The 5,838-nt window shown below is 45.3% G+C and overlaps 1 non-coding gene across 1 annotated transcript; it reads left to right on the top strand.

Moving 5' to 3' along the window:
- The first annotated feature begins 3,172 nt into the window (after positions 1 to 3,172).
- Positions 3,173 to 3,259, top strand: TRNASTOP-UCA (transfer RNA opal suppressor (anticodon UCA)). The gene has a single exon. It is a non-coding gene; the product is annotated as a tRNA-Sec (tRNA).
- The last annotated feature ends 2,579 nt before the right edge of the window (positions 3,260 to 5,838 follow it).

The following is a 5,838-nucleotide window of genomic DNA, read 5'->3' as shown; positions in this document are numbered from 1 at the left end:
CCGACATTTCTAGGTCAGGAACCCCCGTTTTTTGATATATATTCGGTCTCCAATATATGGAGTCTGGTCTGTGTTTCTTCGTTTTTAATAATAATTGTTGATTTTTATAAACCTACTTGGTCTCAATATAATGGGTATCATTAACCTTTATTTTAGATTTGACCTCATCAACTTTTGATGCTCACTGTTTTGGATACCATACAGAGAAATTTCGCATATAAGGGCGCTTTTGGAATTACACTTTCGGTGAGATCAGATATATACATATATGCCTTTTGTTGTATTAAACTAACTAGGAAATTACGTACTATTTCTCCTTTTCCTTTTTTGTTCTCACGTGAAACTATGTATTGTATATACTCAGTGCATATATGTTTTATATGTGATACCTTTTTTGTGGTCAGATTTTGGCCTCTCACCACCATTCATTTTCATTTTTATTTTATCTTATTTTAGATTGACTTAATCTACTTCGGTTTTACTCTCTTTGGGTATTTACAGTAAAAACACACACGGAACGCTTATTTCAGAATTACTTTCTGGTGAGATTTTTGACCTATATATATATATACTATTTAATTTATAGATATACGCGGTTTGAGAAACTATATATTAGCCCATTTTCCCATACAGGGTTGCATGTACCGCATTTGGGGAATGTTCATTGTACTCATGTTAATAGCAACTGGTATTTTGTTATGGACAGATGTTTGTTCCTTTTTTCTTTTTTTCTCCCGTCACCATTTTCTTTACTGTTTTCCCTGCCTCATGATCTTTTTCCTATTTGCTCTCCCTGAAATTCATAAGATATAATGCTCATATATGATTGTACATAGCATGTACTTTTGTAACTTATTCCTCTTTTTAATTGTGTATTGATACAATCATCTATGTTGTGTGATTTATGAGTTAAGTTTACATGTATTATGTGATATTATATATGTTTATGTACATAATACATGGTGTTTTATTCGTTTAGTGCCATGTGTGATATAATTAGTATGTTTGGCATTATCAAATGTTTATATTCATATTTATGTTGTCATTTATATGTTTGTTCTGTATTGGTTACAGCCCTGATGAAGTTCCTTTAAACGGAACGAAACGCGTTGGCTGTTTTTACATGTTACATGAAGGAGAATAAAGTACCACAGTGAACCTATCCGTTCTCACGTGACTGTGACTTCATACCTGGTGCCACCTCCACTTCTTTTCATTTACCTTCTCTGGTTTTCCAGTGGGATCCAAACACAGCAGGTCTCGGAGTTGTTTGGCACAGGAAACATACTAATATGGGACTTTGATATTGATGTGCGCACTATCAGTCGGCTGTGTAACTTTTGTTTTCACTTAAAGTTGTGTGAAGGAGCTTCACTCCATTTGAGTCCAGTGCTGACTGCTCACTGATTGGCGCACGAGCTCCCTTCAGATTTTATGAACCCTAAGATACTACCGATGATGTTTTTACAATAAGTGCTCTAGTGGAAAATAGTTTAACAAACTTTGCAATAAGCATACCTTCATTCCACCTCACACGGGAGCATCACCGCCCTCCAGCAACACTAGGGGGCAAATTTACAAGTCACTTGCGCCACTTTTGCATCACTTTTAACATGGGAAAATTGATGCAAAATTGGCGCAAGGGGTTTGTAAATATGCCCCTAGGTCTATAGTCCAAGCATCGCAGTGCCAAACTTTAGAACTGCACTGGTGACCAGCCGAGGCCCACGCAGGTAAGAGCAGTGGGGCGGCGGGGCCAGGTGGGGGGGATTTCAGCAGACTAGGACGAGGGAAAATGTATTTATTCAATTTTCCCTCGTGATCGTCTGTAGAAGCCCCCAACCTGGCCCGCCGGCTCTTACCTGCACGGACCACGGCTGCTGGTGACCCCCATCACCACCTATAAAAACATTAACAAATAACAAAAGCACAGCACTGCCAAGTAAAAGCACCCTATTACCACTTCTGGCTTCGCATTACTTTACTGCCACCCCCTACCATTGTACTCACAGATGAATATAACTGCCTCCAACAGACACATTAAAACTCCACCTGTGCACAACCATAGTACATTTTGTAATTGACTTGCTTCCCATTGAGTCTTTGAATGCCTGCTTCATTTGTTGTTTTGTTTTCATGGCCCATCTTTGACTAGGGAACCATAAAAAACATTGCAAACCTGCCAACTCACACGGTACCACACGATATCGGCTCCTTTCACACAGTCATCCGGTGAGGAGCCGATATCACACGGTGGCAGGGGAAACGAGCTGGAAATCCAATGTAAACAATGGATTTCCAGCTCGTTTTTGGAGGCTTTGAAATTCCGACGTCCACTAAGGGGTGTCAAAACACCCCAGGTCATCGGCACCAGTCTCAGCAAGCTATTTCTCAGTTTTTTGGAGGTGGGTGATTGGGGGCAAAATTGCCTCTCATGTGCTTTGGCGGCACGAGGCCACGCCCCTCCTCACACGGTGAGATTTCGATCTTAGTTAGCGGGTATGACATTGTGCTTTTAATGTATTTGAGGCGTTACCTGCACTGTCCACTGAAATTGTAATTGTAGGGTTGTTGTAATAAGTTCATTTACGGAAAAAAAACTCCACCTTCTTGTGAGCTACACCGTAAATAAGATTGGGAGCGCTTAGAAACAGGCCGAGCACCCGCTAAGTAAGGTGCAGTCAGTGCCTCGCTCCACGATTTCGCCTTTCTACTTTCCTCTGCTCCACCTCTCCCTGCGTGTACCTGTACCTAAAAGAGAGACAGAGAAGCACAACGCCCTTCACTGTGTCCCCGACTCAACTATTTACTATATGGTGCTTTTGGAAACTGAATTCCGTGCATTCAAAGTTTATTGCACAGACTTCCCTTTGCTACTGCTAAGAACTTCCCAAAGACAATAATCTGAACTTTGCTCTCCTTATACAAGCAGACGACTCAATTACCCAGAAGGCTTACATAATATTTACATAAAATAAGAAAGAGCTTCAGTTAACCTGCCGAACTTTAACTCATAGCAGCAAAGTTAAGACAATCAAAAATATGTTTGCAGCCATGGGACCATTAAAGTGTCATGCAGGCTCAGTACTAAACTAGACCATGAGCCTTGTCTATTAGTGAAAGGCTCTGTGTTTGTGGGTTGTATATAAGTGCCGGTAAAGCTTTGTCAATTGCCCAGATGAACCTCAGTGGTCTGGGGTGCAGGTTTCAAACCTGTAGCTGTCTAACGACAGAGTGGTTCAATTCCACCTTCTGGGCGATTGATCGTGGTGCGTTCTTTTTTACTGATGAACAATATGAGAACCCCTACTTTGAGCTCAGTCCTTCCATCCTAAGATCACATCTTACTGGATGGGAATTCCAATAGCATCATTTTACAAATATGTACTTACTGTACTAGAGCACAGTCTAAACAATCACACCCAGGAGTTCCTGATGATGAGCTCCGTGGAGCATTCTTACTCGTTACAATAGTAAACTGCACAAATACATCCAAAATATTATAAACTGTATGTACAGAAACCATTCAACCATTGCACTACACATCCACCGCACCACCACCACTGCACAATAAACACACTACAGTGTGACCATTGCACAATACCGCACTACCATCTCATACCACTGTACTAGCACTTCAAACAACACCACAGTCGTCCTCCAGCACCACGCCGCCATCACAAGCACTGCACTTTTCACAGGAACAGTCTTCATCCCAACAAAACTGCTACCCCACAGTACTGCACAGTTACCAGCACCACCAAACTATCACCCCACCATCAGCTAACAGCATAAAACTGCCAATTTAGGTGCCGATTACGATCCGGTAAAAAAATTCCCCGTACGACTCGTATCCGGTCTTTTTACCGTACGAATCGTACAAGTGCCGTACAAACTGGCAATTACGATTCGCATGGTAAAAAGTCCATACGAATCGCATTGGGAATTATTCCCCACACGTCCTCGGGTCGGAAAATGTGTCCGACACGTCCACGGACGATTTACCGTACAAATGTGAAAAGTGAAGTCCGACCGCGGAATTACGATCCATCCCGTGCGTCCGATGTTACAACCGTATGGAAAAAACACCGTCCGCACCGAACTCCCATAGCAACCATGGAGACATGTGCCCGCATACGCGCCGACCCCCCCCAGCCCCCGTACGTTCGAGTCGTACCCCCCCGTGTATGCACACCCTTGTACGTGTCGAACCCCCCCGTGTATGTACACCCGTGTACGTGTCGAACCCCCCATGTATGTACACCCGTGTACGTTCGAGTCGTACCCCCACCCGTGTATGTACGGTGCGTACCCCCAGCGCGTACCCTTGTACGTGTCAAACCACCCGTGTATGTACACCTGTGTACGTGTCGAATCCCCCCGTGTATGTACACCCGTGTACGTTTGAGTCGTACCCCCACCCGTGTATGTACGGTGCATACCCCCAGCGCGTACCCTTGTACGTGTCGAACCCCCCGTGTATGTACACCCGTGTACGTGTTGAACCCCCCGTGTATGTACACCCGTGTACGTTCGAGTCGTACCCCCACCCGTGTATGTACGGTGCGTACCCCCAGCGCGTACCCTTGTACGTGTCGAACCCCCGTGTATGTACACCCGTGTACGTGTCAAACCCCCCCGTGTATGTACACCCGTGTACGTTCGAGTCGTACCCCCACACGGGTGGGGGTACGACTCAAACGTACACGGGTGTACATACACGGGGGGTTCGATACGTAGACGGGTGTACATACACAGGGGGGTTCGACACGTACACGGGTGTACATACACGGGGGGGTTCGACACGTACACGGGTGTACATACACGGGTGGGGGTACGACTCGAACGTACGGGGGCTGGGGGGGGTCGGCGCTTACGTACGGGGGCGGGGGGGGTACGGCACGTACCGGGCCACCTACTCTGGTCGTTTCGCGCCATACTTCGCTTTTCCGGCACTTTTTGCGTGCCGTGAAAATATTGCCGTCCGGACTGCTGTCGGCTCGAATCGTGGTTCCTGGGTCGTGAAACGCTGCCTGAAAGCGTCCCGACGTCACGTCGCAGCATTCCCGGATCACATTCATATGTATATTTTCGTCGGTCGGTGTTTTTTACGATTCGTACGGAAATGGTGTTTCCGTGCGAATCGTAATTCCATGTTTGTAAAGTTTTACGACCGGGTACGAGTCGGACGGAGAAAACGCTCCGACCGACGGTTCGTACCCGGTTTTTACCGGATCGTAATCGGCACCTTAAAGTACTGCATTACCAGTTATTGCAATGCCACAACCACTCCCAACATCACATTATCACCAACACCAAAGCACTACTACATCTAGTGACCAACATACCTCTTTTTATGACTTGCATACCACCGCCAGCAGCACACGGAAGTCAGGTATTGCACCAACACCTATTACCACTGTACAGCTAACCCCATCCCTAAAGTATTACACACATCTATATAAACAATAACAATTGCACTGTCATCTCAAAGCATTTTATTACCAATTCTCACTTCTCAACACTTTATTACCACACCTTCTATAACATTATCAAGTCCACCACTGTATTACACCCCAGACCCATATACAGCCACAACTCACTGACACATTAGCACAACCCACAAGTGTTTTACTAGTTCTTAGCATTGCAGGAGCACACCCAATAACCATACTACCTCTACCAAGGACCACCTTCAGTGGTGGCTCCTCGAGGGAGTGCTGCGGAGCAGTAGGGCGGGGCAGGGGAGGGGTGGGGTGTGGGGTAGTAAACTCCGGCATACGGCCAACCAGAGTTACGTGAATAAATAAATAAATAAAACAAATTACATTGTGTGCG

This window comes from Triturus cristatus, chromosome 1_1 (genome assembly GCF_964204655.1).
Source record: "Triturus cristatus chromosome 1_1, aTriCri1.1, whole genome shotgun sequence".
NCBI classification, from domain to species: Eukaryota; Metazoa; Chordata; class Amphibia; order Caudata; family Salamandridae; genus Triturus; species Triturus cristatus.
This window is presented reverse-complemented; position numbering and strand designations above follow the sequence as displayed.